Source organism: Tupaia chinensis, unplaced genomic scaffold (assembly GCF_000334495.1).
Source record: "Tupaia chinensis unplaced genomic scaffold, TupChi_1.0 Scaffold144899_1, whole genome shotgun sequence".
NCBI classification, from domain to species: domain Eukaryota; kingdom Metazoa; phylum Chordata; class Mammalia; order Scandentia; family Tupaiidae; genus Tupaia; species Tupaia belangeri.
The window spans coordinates 824985-841615 of NW_006204759.1; the positions used below are offsets into that span (position 1 = coordinate 824985).

The 16631-nt window shown below is 47.3% G+C and overlaps 1 protein-coding gene across 1 annotated transcript in view; it reads left to right on the forward strand.

The window, feature by feature from the left end:
* The first annotated feature begins 16049 nt into the window (after positions 1-16049).
* The window catches only part of RFLNB (refilin B), a 15405-nt gene continuing 14823 nt past the window's right edge, over positions 16050-16631 (forward strand). Inside the window, exon 1 of the mRNA XM_006167525.3 lies at positions 16050-16079. The gene's annotated coding sequence lies outside the window, so the exon portion shown is untranslated. The remainder of the gene's footprint in view (positions 16080-16631) is intronic.

Genomic DNA, 16631 nt, shown 5'->3' on the forward strand with positions numbered 1-16631 from the left:
AAACCGCCCTCAAAGGCCCCCACGGACCTTTCAAAAAGCCACAAGGCAGTGTGCAGTGGCAGGTGTTCATTATCACGCACCGGCCAGAGGCTGTAGCTGGCCTGATGGGATGGTTGGTGTGTAACTCCAAGGCTTACTTCAGTAAAAGGGCTCAGTGGCAACACATCCTGCCACTGTGTGCAGGCTGCATCCGCAGCATCAGAATATCTGGTCTTTGCCTTTTTAGGTCATGATTGTGATATCCAACTTGCTCAAGCCTGCGTCTTAAGACTCTGCTCTGCGTTCCCCTTGCCCTGGCAGCTGCTGTTTCCGTAGCATTTAGGGATAAACCTGCAGACACTGAGACGAGAGCTTCCTCCCCTCTGGTGGTGTTGGCGAGGCTGCCTGTTGTGGAAAATGGGGCACGTTTCCTCTGAATGCAAATTAGAAGAGTTGCCAACGGTTTGGTTCCAAATAAATTCTTTAGGTATGGTCATATGGTGTCTGGTGTCCACGAACCAGACTCTTCAGCCAGCTGCTCCTGACAGGAACAAAATGAATGCTCCTCTACTCTTCTTTTTTATTTTTTTTTCCCCTGTTCTTTTTTCTGTTTTTTGTTTGTTTGTTTGTTTTCTTTGACAGGGAGGGGATGTGGGGTTGTTTTTGTTTCTTTTTACCTGCAAAGCAAGATTATCTTGAGACCCTGCCACTGCGGTGCAGTGGTAACTCAGTGCCCTGCAAGGCTGGAAGCCACATCCTGACCAAGAGTTTGGATCCCCAAGATGTGCGTGGGCACCCAAGACCCTAAGGGCCTGAAGGGCTGGGGAAAGGGAATTGTAGCGTGAGGAGAACCTGTCAAGGCTGCTTTCTCTCTCTGTCTCTGTGTGTGTCTTTCTGGTTTTCTGTCTCTGTTTCTGTCTCATGTATACGTGCACACTTTTCTCCATTAAAAGAAAAAATGTTATCTTGGGACAGGCATCTTAACTAGGAATCCCAGGGTTAACAAACTGGTTGGATTCACAGGTGTCTTTCAGACCTTTCCCAAGGCCGCTGAATCCCTGTAATCAACCGAAAAGTTGCTATCTGGCTCTTTGGATCCCCTCTGGGAATGCGGATACAGAGAATGTGGGGTGATAGAGTGATGTTAAATTAAAAATAGTGTTAAATGCTTTGTCCCCTAGGAATGCTTCTCACTTAATCTGAGGACTCTGGTAGCTTCTGCTCAGTAATCAAATGGAATTAGCACAATTGCTGTGCTTCCTTCTGTTTTGAGTAAGTTTTCAACAAGTGAGAAATTAAGAACAGCTTCTCAGCAAACCTCCCTCTGCTTCTGGTGCAAGAAAAATATTTGCAAAGTAGGCCACCACTTTGAGGGGTACGCGGTGAAATGGTGGCAAGAACCTCTGGCATCTTGCGCTTGTTTGCTTTGTGCTGATGGAAAAGGAAGGCTCTTCTCAGGGAGGAGAACTGCGCCAGCTGCTGAGGAGAGCGCGTTCCACAGCATTCTTCACAAAATAAAGAGCTGCAGGCTGGTGGCTGGAGCAACCACTGAAGAGCGCTAGCAGGCAAAGGAGAAAACCTCAGACGCTGTACAGAGAAAACAGTTCATGCAGAGACCCACACGCACAACCTCGCACCCATGCCTGCCGCGGCCGTTGGCAGTGCTCTTAGCGGAGCTCTGAGCTCTGTGCGGTGGGCTGGAGGTAGCTAAGGTCTCAGCTGGTTTAGCCCTGGGCCTCGACTGCAGAGCCCAGCTGCTCTCTGACTGATAGTGTCTTCAGGCCTACAGGGTCTGGGCAATTCCGTGACATCAGTACATGTCGGGACGAGGGGTAGGAAAGGGCTGGGAAGAAAGAGAACTGCTTCCTATGTATGGGATCCTGAAGGCCTTATAATCCAAATCCCTGCAGGAATGTATGATTAGCTCCACTTTGTGGAGGGGTCCTGAGCTCAGAGAGTCAGCGACACCTGGAGCTGCCCGGCTGCTAAGGGGCTGAGCCAGGACTGGCCTCAGGACTCAGCCTGTCTTTGTGCAGTTTGTACCGCAGTAGTTTCTCAATTTCCGCGACAATTTACATGGGCCCTCATTATACTAAACATGCAAATATTTTAATAGTGTATTTTATGAGTTCAATTTTTTTTTTGAGAGGTTTTCGCTCTAGGGCGCGTGCGCTCACCAGAGAGACAGAAAGCAAGAAATCACCCCCCAGGGCGGATGGCCACACTGCAATCCCTTCTCCTCCATTCTCCTTTCGGAATCTTGGGCACACACACACATGCGCCCGGCATGAGTTTTAAGCCACCGGCTCCGGGACGCAAACCGTGGTTGACTACATGGGAGTCCAGCGACATAGCCATTATGCCAACTGCTGGTCCCAGTTCAAATATTTTTCTAAGCAAATCTGTGAGAACGTGGGAAGTGTTTCAGTAAATAGAAAGCATTTAAAATCTCGGGTTACAGCTGTCCCTCTCCAGCGTATTTCTGTGTGTTGTTTTGCTTGCACCCAATGGAGAAATCTTGACTAACTCTAGCTAGGACTTTGCAAATAGTACCTGTCACAGATGCTCTCCAATTAGAGAGAGGTGGGAAGAGACTCTTTCCTGAAGTCTATGGGAACGTAAACAACTCTGGTAGTAAAAGGTTAATACACCCAAGGCTCTCCACATTGGCGGATACATGTTGTGTTATTATGCTGTCTTAATGTTTGGGTTTTGAGAGCAAGTTTAAAATATGCTTTTTATGGTGTACGTGCATGTGCGTGTGGTGTATCTGTGTGTTGTGTTTTAGGTAGGGTCTGTCTGTCACAGACCTGCTTCAGCCTCCGCAGTACCTGGGAGTACAGACACACACCCCTGTGCCCAGCTTTTAAGGCAGGCCAGAAATGGAACCTGAGCCACCCATGTGGCCTTGGCCTGTCAAGCGCCAGTGTCCAGCGTATGCTACCTCAGTTGAGTCAAAGTATGCATTTACTTTTCTTTTTGTTTTTGGAGAGGTTTTTGCTATAGGGTGCATGTGCTCACCAGAAAGATAAGAGAGACAGAGAGATAGAAAGCGAGAAATCACCCCTGGGGGCATGGCCACGCTGCAATCCTTTCTCCATTCTCCTCTCAGGATCCAGGGCGCGCGCACGCACACACACACACACACACACACACACACACACACACGTGCGTGCACCCAGCGTGAATTTAAGCCAGCGGGTCTGGGACTCGAACTGTGGTCAACTACATGAGAGTCCAGTGACATAGCCATTATGCCAACTGCTGGTCCCTGCATTTACTTTTAATTGCCAATGTGCTTGCCAGAGAAATGGAGCGGGAGAAAGCACCCTCCAGGGGGTGTGGTCACCCCTCAATTCTTTCTCCTCCATTTCTATCCCGTAGGGATTTAGAGCACACGTAGGGATTTAGACATGACTTCCTTCAGGACCAGGAATTTTGGGACCAGCAGTTATAGTAATGGCTATGTCGCTGGACTCCCATGTAGGCAACCGCAGTTTGCGTCCTGGACCCAGTGGCTTAAAACTCACGCCAGGCATGTGTACGTTCATGCCCAAGATCCTGAGAGGAGAATGGAGGAGAGGGGATTGCGGCGTGGCCATCCCCCCTGGGGGGTGATTTCTCACTTTCTATCTCTGTCTCTCTGGCGAGCGCACACACCCTATGGCAAAAACCTTTCCAAAAAAAAAACAGGACCAGGAATTGTTTTTAAAGAGGTTTTTGCCTTAGGGTGCATGTGCTTGCTGGAGACAGAGAGACAGAGACAGTGAGAAGGAAAGTAAGAAATCATCCCTCAGGGAGATGGTCATGCTCTAATCCCTTCTTCTCTATTCTCCTCCCAGGATCTTGGGCATGCACACATACACGGCATGATTTTTAAGCCACTGGGTCTCTACTCAAACCACAGTTGGCCATGTAGAGTCCAGCAATGTAACCGCTATGCCATCTGCTGGCCCCCAGGACCAGGATTTGAACCATAATCAGCCATGTTTGAGCTGGCTCCCTTAGCCACTACAATATAGCACCAGCTCAAAATATGCATTTTTAAAATGAAGTTAAGCTCAAACCTTTGTAGAGTTCTACCCTCCTCCAAACATCTCTGAAGAATTCTAGGTTTTGGACCAGCCAATGGCATAATGGTTACATTGCTGGACTCTCACATAGTTGACTGTGGTTCAAGTCCTGGACCCGGCGGCTTAAAACTCACACCAGGTGCGTGTGCATGCCTGCCCAACATCCCTAGAAGAGAGTAGAGGAGAAGGGATTGCAGCGTAGCCGTCCCCCCTGGGGGTTGATTTCTCATTTTCTGCCTCTCTCTGTCTCTCCAGCGAGTGCACATGCCCTAGAGCAAAAATCTCTCTTTAAAAAAAAAAAAGAATTCAGGGTTTTCCCAGACGTCGCTTTGGAAGCTGCTCCCCTCACTAAAGCGCTGCTGCTGCTTGTCTCTCTGACCTTATGGGGAGGAGGGCCAGGGGAGGGAAGTTGGCACTGTTGCCCTAGTGCAGGAAGGAGCCCCATTCGTGTGAACTTAGCTACTCATTCAGCAGCACCTGAACTGTCACCCAAATCCTGTGCTACCTCTGAATTGAAGCCTTGAGGCCTTTGGAAAGGACATCTGAGAGCTCTGCTGAGTAAGACCCTGGTACAAGGCAGCTGTGTTCTCAGAACAAAACAGTGTAGCTGGAATGGAGAGGGGGCCTGGCAGGGGGTGTTGAGCAACATATGAAAGGAAGCTGATCTGCTTCCGAAAGCCCCGCAAACCCCAGATCTATCTGGGGCCTCGCATATCTGTGTATTCAAAGCTACCCAACCTTTCCAGGACTTGAAACAGAAATGACAACACGTGTACTTCCTGTTGCCTTTTGAATTGAAGAAGCTGCTGGGGCTGGGCCAGTGGGCCTGGGACTGTGGCTGCTTCAGTGCACCCCCTCCCACCTTCCCTCCCTGCAGAGCTGGGGCATTTGCTGTGCTCGTAGCTGTGGCCCCAGCTCTCTAGCTGGGAAGCTCTGATTAGAGCATCGGGGTGGGTGGTGTGTTGGTTTATTTGTTTTGAGACTTTGTCATAACCCCTCATTTTGCAGACAGGAAATAGGCCTTAAGAGTTTCAACCACTTGCTTACCCCCTACCGTGAACAAGACTGGCAGAACCTAGGCCACCCTCGCATATCCCACTTTCAACTCACCACACCACTCTCCCTAACTGTCCTTCCTTGGAGTCTGCTCCTCCCCTCCCGGTTTCTCAGAGCGCTCTCCTTTTACCCTCTACCTGCAGAAGTGAAGAGGATCCCCTACACATTCTGATCCCACCACCCTCCCAGCCACCATGCTACTTCTCTTCAGGCTTTTGTAAGCATTTCAGAGACCTACAGCTGCCATTCCCACATACACTTCCTCTTAGGCAATTCAGCCTCCAGCTCAGCCACCTTCCCGAAACTTGAAGGCCTCCAATGCTTTTCTTGTCAAGGTCAAGTTCTCTTTGCACTCTCCATGTATTCAATGAGTCCTTTCTCCCCCCACCCCCACCCCAGGCATTCTCCCCTATCTCCTATGTCCTGCTTTACTGGCTCTGGCACTACTTTCTTTCTTTTTTTTTTTTTTTTTTGGAGAGGTTTTTCCTATAGGGCGCATGCGCTCGCCAGACAGAGAGAGACAGAAAGATAGAAAGCAAGAAATCACCCCCCAGGGGGGATGGCCACACCACAATCCCTTCTTCTCCATTCTCCTCTCGGGATCTTGGGCACGCACGCACACGCGCCTGGCGTGAGTTTTAAGCCACCAGGTCCAGGACGCGAACCGTGGTCGCTTACGTGGGAGTCCAGCAACATAGCCATTACGCTAACTGCTGGTCCCGCTCCGGCATTTCTTGATCTCCTTTCGCAGTGCTCCTTTCCTTCTGAGTCTTGACCATGACATGGCCCAGAAGTCACAGGCCTCCTGCAACAGCCTTCAGAGAACTCCCTTGTCATCACACTTGTGAACAGCAGCTCTGCCTTGTGAATCTTCTCAGACTTAGTTCCTATCCCCCCTGTTAGCTCATACGTACCATGCCAAAGTAAGTTCAGCCCCCTTTCTTTTCTTTTTCTTTATGTTTAAATTTTTAGATGGTGTGTGAGCTCACCAGAGAGAGAGAAAAAGAGAAGTGAGAAACCAGCCCCCTCGGGAGGATGGTCACACCACAATCCCTTCTATTCCATTCTCCTCTCAGCGTTTTGAGCACACATACACCATACCTGGTGTGTTTTCCAAGCTGCTGGGTCCAGGATTCAAACCACAGAGCTGGTCATATGGGATCCAGCTGCCTTTACCACCGTGCCATTGGCTGTCTCCCTGGTTTCCCTTTCTATTGTGAAAGGTACCGGCATCCCTTCCTAGTTCCTAGTCTCAGATCCTTAGTCTGTCACCCTCAATAACTGTCAGCCCTCGTGGTTAGTTTATTATAAACAAATACTTTTCTTAATTAATAATTATACAAACAGTCACAGAAACCAAAAGAAAATCTACGAACAAATCAAGAACTGCAGTCCCAGGAAGGCCTGGCAGGTAGGGTGTGTGGAAGGCTTTTTCTGTAGCCTCCTGGCTGAGCCACTGAGCTCCTGTTTTGAGGAGCTCTCAGAAGGAGCTGGTGTCAGCCTCTCTCCAGTGGCCTCCTCTCAATCAAGACTGACAACTTTTAAACCCAAACTATTTCCTGTGCTGCTGCTTCTGTTTTCTTTATCCTATAAAATATTGCAGTAGTAAGGCTTGCTTTCAAAGTACAATACTAGTATTTATGTTAACAAATTAAAAGAATCTGGAAATTTATCAGTAAGGGCCTACTTTCTTTCTAGACTTTCTATGTTTCTGTACTTTCTGTACAGGTTCAGGAGAGGAGGGACACTTTGCAAAAAAATTTTATATATTTATTTTATTTATTATTATGATTGTTATTATTTTTAAGTTTGCTATAGGGAATGTGTGCTTACCAGAGAAAGACAGAAGGAAAGGGAGAAAGTAAGCCACCAGGTCTGGGATTCAAACCATGGTCAGTTCTGTGGGAGTCCAGCACCCTAACCACCATGCCACCTGCTGACTCTGCAAAAAAAAAAAAAAAAGCTTTTTAAAGCATATTTTTCTACAACTTAACATCTTAACCTTTTTTCTCAACATATATAGATCTACTATTTTTTTTAATAGCCAGAGAGCATATGTGCTCTTTAGAGAGACCGAGAAAGAGAGAGAGAGAGAGAGAGAGAGGAAAGAGAGAAAGCACCTCCCAGTGGGGCATGGTCATACCACAATCCTTTCTCTATTTCATCCTATTGGGATTTGGGGCATGTACACACATGCACCCAGTGAGTTTTTCAAGCTACCAGGGCCAAGATTCAAATGCAGTCAGTCATGTGGGGTTCAGCTTCCTTAACCACTAGGCCACTGAACCAACCCTCTCTTACTCTTTTTATCATTTATTTATTTATTTAGGAGAGGTTTTTGCTATGGGGCGCATGTGCTCACCAGAAAGACAGAGAGACAGAAAGCAAGAAATCATCCCCCCGAGGGGATGGCCACGCTGCAATCCCCTCTCCTCCATTCTCCTTTTAGAATCTTAGGCATGCACACACATGCACCCGGCGTGAGTTTAGACCACCAGGTCCAGGACTCAAACCACGGTCAACTACATGGGAGTCCAGAGACATAGCCATTATGCCAATTGCTGGTCCCATCTCTTACTCTTTTTAATGACTACATGGTCTTTTATAGATCAGATGACTTATTTTGCCAGTACTGTGGTTTAAATGTACCTATCGCTTAAAATCTCTATGTTGAGGGACCGGCAAGTGGCATGGTGGATAAGGGCGCTGGATTCCCACATGGTCAACCATGGTTTGAGTCTCAGACCTGGTGGCTTGCTTTCTCACTTTCCGTCTCTCACTTTCTCCTTCTGTGTCTTTCTGATCAAATTAAAAATAAATAAATAAAATGAATGAATAAATAAAATAAATAATTCTAAAAAAATTTAAGATCTCTATGTTGAAACTCAGTTGTCAATGTGATAGCATTAATAAGTGAACCTTTAGGTGATGATTAAATAATGGTATTAGCAACCTTATAGAAGAGGCATGATGAGCTCTTCAGCTCCTTTTGCCCTCTGCCTTTTGCCATGTAAAGTTGCAGCAACAGACACCATCTTAGGAACAGAACTGTCCTCACCAGGCCCTGAGCACACTATCACCCTGATCTTAGACTTTCCACTCCAGAACTATGAAAAAGAAATGTCCGTTATTTATAAATTACCCAATGTGTGGTATTTTGTTATAGCAGTACAAATGACTGAGACTGAAATTGGTACTGAGAACTGGAGTGTTGCTATAGCAGATGCCTAGAACTGTGGAGGTGGTTTTGGAAATGGGTAACGGGTAGAAACTGAACCATGAAGGGCTATTCTGATGGGGGCTCAGAAGAAGAGAAGAATCAGGAACAAGGAACTGGAAATGGAAGAAAAGGCCATCTTTGATATAAATTGGCAGAGAACTTGACTGAATCATGCCATGCCCTAATGGATTATAGAAGACAGAACATTGCAAGAGCTGAACTATATTTGGTTAATCTAAACCAAGTGCTGAGGGTATGGCATTTTTCTTTACAGCTTGTAGTAAATGTGAGAGGAAATTAATTAAAAGCAATGTATAATCAAAAGGGAGGCAAACTTAGAACTGGAAAATTCTCAGCCCATGAAAAATGAGAAACTATGTTCAGAAGAGGACACCAAGGGAATGGTCAACCAATAGTTTTTGTTTGTTTGTTTGTTTGTTTGTTTGTTTAAGAAATATTTTAAACTTCATTTATTTATTTATTTAAATTTGACCAGAGAGGGATAGAGAGAGTGTGTGTGTGTGTGTGTGTGTGTGTGTGTGTGTGTGTGAAAGAGAGATAGAGAAAACAAGCTGCCAGGTCCAGGACTTAGACCCTGGTCAGCCATGTGGGAGTCCAGCGCCCTTAACCACCATGCCATCTGCTGGCCTCAACCAGTAGTTTGATAAGGAAATCAGTATAGACAGAAGGAAGCTGTTTATCAAGGCAGTGGAGGAATGACCCTGAAGGCATTTTGGAGATTGTTAGGGCTGCCATTCCCATCACAAGCCCAGAGTGTAGGGCCTTGGGGGCAGAATGGGTTCAAGGAAGGGGCCTCCTGTGCCTGTGGAGCCTTGGGATTCTCTGCCCATCTCTACCTCAAGTCCTTGCTTCCCGCATGTAGGTGCAGCACTCTTCTGTGAGCCCAAGTACAACTCAGGCCACCACTTAGGCACAAATGGTAAACTGGAAATACCTACATGGGGCTAACTCTGTAGGTTTATGTAATGTAAGAGCTATGAAGCCCAGCTAGCTTCATCCAAATTTCAAAGGATGCCTTGAGGAGTCTTGGTGCCTAGGCAGGAAGCCGCCACAGGGAATCAGGCAGCTGCAGAGGGCCTCCACTAAAGAAATGCATAGTGGAGCCACGGGGGCAGAAATACCCTTGATACCTCAGACCTGTAGAACCACCAGTACACAATACTAGCCTGGAAGAGCTACAGGCACCCAGCTCCAAACTGTTGGCTGTGCCCAGAAAAGTCATGGGACCAAGGCCCTCCAGAGCCTTGTGAGCCCAACTCCCACCCCGATGTGTTCAGAGGCAGGACATGGAATCAAAGAAGATTATTCTCAGGCTGGTCCTATAGTGCCCACAGTAGTTAAGTGTTGTGTAGAGGGAACTGGATCCCACATGGCCAACTGCAGTTCAGATCTGGCCTTGGCCACCTGAAAAGTATGCTGGGCATATGTGTATACACATGCCCAGGATCCTGACTGGATAGAGGAATGGAGGAAAGGGGATTGCAGTGTGACCAGGCTCCATTGGGGTTCTCTCTCTCTCTCCCTGCCCCCCGACCCCTTTCTTTCTCTTTGGCACACACATACATCTCTGGCATAAAGTAAAAAAGCAGATCATTCTCAGGCCTCACAATTTAATGTTGTTGAGACCAGCAGATCGCATAATGGTTACATCGCTAGACTCCCATGTAGTCGACTGCAGTGTGAGTCCCGGACCCGGTGGCATAAACTCACGCTGGACACTTATGTGTGTGTGTGTGTGTGTGTGTGTGTGTGTGTGTGTGTGTGTGCACGCGCATGCCCAAAATCCCAAGAGGAGAATGGAGGAGAAGGGATTATGGCATGGCCATCCCTGCTGAAGAGTGATTTCTCTCTCTCTATCTCTCTGTCTCTCCAGCAAGCACATGTGCTCTACCCCAAAAAGCTCTCTTAAAAAAAAAAAAAAAAGATTTAATATTGTTTACTCCATTGGGTTTTGAACTCACCTGGATATGTTGCCTCTTTTCTCTTTCCTATTTCTGCCTTTTAAATGGGAATATCATCCTATTTTGTATTTTGGAAGTATATAACTTGTTTGATTTCACAAATGGTTCACAACGGAAGAGCAGTTTGCTTCAGATGAATCATACCTTAAGTCTCACCAATATCTGATTTAGATGAGGCTCTGGACTTTAGACTTTTCAGTTGATGCTGGAACAGGCTATAATTTTGAGACTATTGGGATGGAACCAATGTATTTTCCATGTGAGAAAGACAAGAATTTGGGGGGACTAGAGGCAGAATGTTATATTGAATTATGTGTCCCTTCAAAATGCATATGCTGAAACTTTATTGCCAATGTGATAGGATTAAGAGGTAGGGGGTCCTGTAGGAGGTGATTAAGTCATGAGGGTAAGGCCCTCATTAATCAGATTAATGACCTATAAAAGAGGTTTCGTGAGGAACCAACAGTTAGCATAATGGCTATGTCGCTGGACTCCCACGTAGTTGATCGCGGTTCGTGTCCCGGACCCGGTGGCTTAAAACTCACGCTGGTTGCGTATGTATGCGTGCCCAAGATCCCGAGAGGAGAATGGAGAAGAAGGGATTGCGGCGTGACCATCCCCCCTGGGGGGTGATTTCTTGCTTTCTGTCTCTATGTCGCTCTCTGTCTGTCTAGTGAGCGCACGTGCCCTATAGCGAAAACCTCTCCAAACCCCGAAGAGAAAATCTCTCAAAAAAAAAAAAAAAAAAAAATACAGAGGTTTCAGGGAGCTGTTTAGCCTCTTTTGCCCTTTTTCCCTCCTCCATGTTATAGCAAAGCAGCAAGGTGCCATCAAGGAAGCAGAGGGTAGCCAACACCTGGCGCTTAGTCTGCTGAACTGTAAGGAATAGATGGGTGTGATAAATTACCTAGTCTGTGGTCTTTTGTTATTGCAGCATGAATAGGCTGAGATAGCCAGCAATATATTGACCCAGTACAGATCATTTCATCTCCTTTTGTCTCTTAGATACATGTCATTAGTGGAAATCTTTCTGTAAATATCTTTGCTTATTTGTGCTGACATTTTTCAAGATGCTCTCCTAAAATTGTTATATTCCCATCTAAAAAAAAAAAAAAAAAAGTAAAGAGGACCAGCAGGTGGCGTGGTGGTTAAGGTGCTGGACACTCCCACATGGCCAGCCATGGTTTGAATCCCAGACTTAGTGGCTTGCTTTCTCACTTTCCCTGTCTCTCTCTCTGTGTGTCTCTCTCTGGTCAAAATAAATAAATACGTAAGTACATAAATAAAATATTGTTTTAAAAAACGAAAGGACACGTACATGTGAGCTGTTGCTAGCTCTTGCCCAAATGCCCTCTACAAAGGAGGTTTCGTTGCACACTCCCACTGGCAATGTGAGGGCAGCCATTTCCCCACATCCTCACTCACCTTAGATATTTTTTCCTGCTTTTTAAGATGTAATTGCAGGTCTGTCTGTAGAAACCCTGTAGGCAGAAGTTCTCATTTGACTTCCATTGCACAAGACCAAGTATGATTCAACCTGTGCTGTGTCTTACATGTTTTCTTATTCAAGGTCCATTGGGTAAAGAGCCAAGGACTCCTCCAGGTCAGGGCTTCTAGAGGACGTGCTTTGTTGGCTGACTCATGAAATCAATGATTACCCTTTGTGTAGTCGGGTAATAGTGTGACATTAAATTGGGTGTTTCTTCTATTCTCCTTTACCTCTACTCTTTGCCCTACTACTGCAGAAGCAGATAGAGCTTCTGATGTGCACCGTCCTCAGGCGTGGCTGGGATCGAGGTAATGGCTTGAATTCTTAGTTTTTAAACTCCTCTAGGTTTTTTTGTAATTCTGGAGTAGACATGAAAGTCTTGAAAGTCATAGTTGTCAATCCAAGAGCGCTGGGATGCTGTCTTGTTTTATTTTTGTTTCTTAGCCTAATGTGTCCTTAACTTTTTTTATTGCCAGAGGGTACCCATGAGAGAGAGAGAGAGAGAGAGAAAGCAAGCACTCCCCTGTGAAGCATGCTTGTTACAATCCTTTTTCCTCCATTTCTCCCTCCCGTCAGGATTTTGGGCACAAATGCACACGCTACTGCATGTTTTTCAAGCCTCTGGGACTGAGACTCAGATCACGGTCAGCTATGTGGGAACAGGCTCTCTTAACTGCTGAGTTATGGAGCTGGCGAACGTCTTTAATTGTGTGAGTGTGTGTGTGGGGGGGTGCTATAGGACCTGTTTGCTAGCCGAGAGATAGACAGAGAAAGTGAAAAATCACCCCCTGGGGGGATAACCACATTACAACCCCTTTTCCTCCATTCTTCTCAGGATTTTGGGCATGCACACGCACACATGCGTGCCTGGCCCAATTTCAAGCCACCAGGTCTGGGACTCACACTGTGCTGTTGGATATGTGAAATCCAGCTGCCTTAACTACCAGGCCACAGGCTGGCCCTCTATTTTTATTTGTACTTTCTCTTATTTACTATTAATTTTTTAAGGCAGAGTCCTACTTTGTCATAATCCTCTTGCTTCTGTCCCCGAAGTATCTGGGACCACAGCCACATGCCAAGGTGCCCAGCTTTTACGATGAGGTGGGAATCAAACATAGGCCTCGTGTGCTCTCAGCTTGAGTAGCTGAATTTACCAGCTCAGTGCTACCGCTGGGACATTTAGTTATTTACTAACTTGTTTAGTCTTCTTGGTTACCCTACATATGTAACCAGGAGGGGTGCGAGTCACTTTGCTGCAGAACGGCTCACAGCCCTAGCACCCCTGAGCTATGGGACCCTCCCGCCACCACCTGCATTGGCAGCAGTGTCCAAGGCTTTGGGCAGTGGCTGGCTAGGCAGGGAACAGCACCCACAGAGGCACTGCGCAGCCTCTTCCCGGTGGCTGGCGGAGCTGATGGTGGTCTCGGCAAGGACAGCCTTTCGGAGGTGGGGGCGTCATCACACCGCTTAGCAGAACCAAAAGCCAGGACAATGGGGGCTGGAAGAAGAAAAGAAAATTAAGAACAGGCATCCTATGTGTATGACCAGATTTATTCAGGAGCATATGAGGCACTGTCAGGGATTTCCAGAAATATTTGTAGGTGTCTGGCAGCAAGAGGCAATAAAATTCCAGTGGGCCCCTGGCCAAGATGGCCTGGGGCAAATGGAAACACGGGGAACTTTTTTTTGGTACTTCTCCTTTCACCCCAAGTTCTTCCCAATCCCCTGGGTAATTTTCGGTAAAAACTCAAAGCTGAAAAACATTGCTTCCAAAGCATGGAAATGTCTTCCGCAAGTATCGCGAGCGCCCAGCAGTACATAGCTGCAAACCACAGCCGCCTCCAGTCTGTGTTTTCTGCTTTGAATTGGGGGAGGGAGAAGAATGCTCTAAGGGAAGACAGCTCCCAGGAAGAACACAGCGAGTCCACTGTCGTGGTGTGGAGCATACTGGCTGCCCCCGTGGGCTCCCACTCTCCAGTCCTTTCCAGGCAGCCCCTCAGACCTGCAGCACCACAAGGCTACTTTGGAGTGTGGCCACACAGACCTGCCACATGTTCCCCAGGGAAATGACAGCACACCCTTCTATCATGCCTTTCAGCTAAGGGTCTTAGCTTCAATTGCTCAACCAAGGGCTTATTTTTCTGGCCTGCAAGTCCTTGTCCAGTGTCAATATGCAGAACGGAGCCAGGAGTGCAAGTGTATTGATGCAGTTCCAATAAGGCCATGTGCCCCAGATCTTTGCAAAAATCCCATCTGGGTTTTATTTTGCAGAGGCCAAGGGAGGCCCTTTTCTGTGTAACGAGGGAGTGTTTGGGAGAAATCAGCTCTTGACTTACAAATAGACCTTCAGTGTGGAGCCATATTTGATTGGCACTGTGGGGCTCCCTTCACAGGGGACACTGGCCTGACTCCATGTCAGCTACACTTGATATCTGGGTTAGTGTCACCATCTGGGCTTGGCCAAACCCATCGCTCTCAATTGAGAGATCAGAAAAGGCGCCAGCCCACTTCCTCAGATTCGCTTTGCCCTAACACTGCCACAATGAAACTTTGGTATCCCTTCGGCTCTGTCTGGTACCCGTCTTTGTGAATTGTGAGGCCCCGGGGTTTTTAAAGGGCCTTACTAACGCAGGTGCACACAACAGTCATGTGGGTTGTGTTGTGTCAGAATACATCTTTGTAATTCAGTCACCCTCTTTATCGAATATGGCAGGTTCTTTACAGTATCCTTTGAAAAGGATACCCTTAATCTCAATACACTTCAGGAACAAAAAAATTCTATTTTTTTTTTGAGAGGTTTTTGCTATAGCCAGAAAGACAGAGAGAGAGAGACAGAAAGCGAGAAATCACCCCCTAATGGGGATGGTCACACCACAATCCCTTCTCCTCCATTCTCCTCTCAGGATCTTGGGCACACGCACGCACATGTGCCCAGTGTGAGTTTAAGCCACCGGGTCCAAGACTCGAACCATGGTCGACTACATGGGAGTCCAGTGACATTCTATTTTTTTTTTTCTAGAAGCATTTTGGTTGACATGGGTGCATATGAAGGAAAGAGGGGATCTGATTCAATAGTAGGGCAAGTTCTCAGAACCATCCAGTACCCAGGAGGCTGAGAACTGAAAGGTGTCATGGGGACCGGGCACCAGTCAGCATTCTTGGGCCGGAGTGTTTTTAATCCACTGTCTGGCTGAGTTTACAGGAAACAAGTTCCAAAACAATACATGCATGGTGGGGGGTGGGCTGCCTTGTTCTTGTCTGATCTAACTCCCATTGGGGCATCAGCTTAATATCTGGTGCAGAAAAAATCAAAATGCAGGCATTCATTGTTAGAGAGCTTTTGTTTCTTGGACCCTGCTGGGAGAGGCCTCAGGCCAGAAGCCAAGTCCTCTGAGGACACCAGGTCTCTGTGATCGAGGAGGGAAATGATGGTCCTGCTCTGAAAAGACATCTTTGAGAAGAGGCCAGTTTTTTTGCAGCCTCCATGGTCTCCTTGGACCACATTTGGTTTGCTCAGCTCACCCCTGATTTCTAGGTGCACCCAGCTGTTCCTCTGGAGGCCCGTCTTCAATGGCAGACTAAGAGGACTACAGGTAGTTCAGTTACCTTTCCCAAGCTTAGATTAGTTTTCTAATAGCATCCTTTGGAAAATATCTGGAGGAAGGTGGATAATGGTAATTAGCCCCCGGAGCAAGGCTCTTCTGAAGGTCTACCGTAGATTTTTAATCCCAGGGTCCGGGCTGCAATGGCTCTTATAGTTAATCTCCTCTCCACCCAGAAGGACTCCAGGTAGGTCGAAGTTGGCTAATTCCCACTGTAAGAACACCTCTGCTCATTTCCACCAGGAACACCATGAGTTCGAGAAGACGCAAGAGTGGGCAGGATGCCTGGGCCAGGCTAAAGGGCTCTCTTGGTTCTCCTTGGTACCCATGTGGCTTCTGTCTGTGAGCACTCTGAAGACAGTCTGGAGGGGAGTGGACAAGCCCAGGGGCCCTCCTAGTTGCCTTTTAAGTTCAGCAGAATTCTGGGAGCCATGAAATGGGTGTTAGCATTTGTCAGTCTTTGGTGTGGCTTATGGGGGTGGGGGGCATCTGAAGCGTTAGGGGAACCTATACAAGACTTGTCTCCACTTCAGCGTTTCCACCAATGTCGGTCTCAGAGCTGGTTGCCTCTTCAAGCCTAACTTTTTTTTTTTTTTTTTAATTCTCAAGGTATGTGCCAAATAGAGCCAGAGAGACAGAGAATGAGAGAAGAAGAGGGAGAAAGCATTCCCCAACACGGTATGCAATCCCTTCTCCATTTCACCATCCTGTCCAGATTTGGGGCACACACACATGCACCTAGTGTGGTATTTAAACTACTGGGCAAGCACGCAAACTGTATGGTTGGACACGTGGGCTCTGGCTCCCTTAACCTCTATGGAGCTGGCCCAGGCCCCTCCGATTTCTTGCACATTATCGGTGCTGAGCCCATCTATAAGGACCGAGGTCATGGTGGCTGATCAGCCTAGGTTCAGGAGCTCCTTGGCAGTTGTTCCAAGGCCTAAGGATGTTGACTGGATTCAGGAAACCCTGCTCAATCTCTAAAGAGTTTGGTGAAGTGTTCTTGAAGTTGGGGAGAGATTATTCTTGAGAGTCAGACAGAACGCTCAAAGGATGGAGGTCAGTGCTTGGATGCTTCCTGATTCCAGTTTGACAACTATGACTCCCAGGGCCTGGAGCTCCCTGTGAACTCCTGGGCCAGCTGCTTGATGACCCCAGGGCCAGTAAGGAAGGAACCCCTCAAAGATATCCACTTGATCTGCCTGGACCCCCCCCCCCCCACCGCTGGCC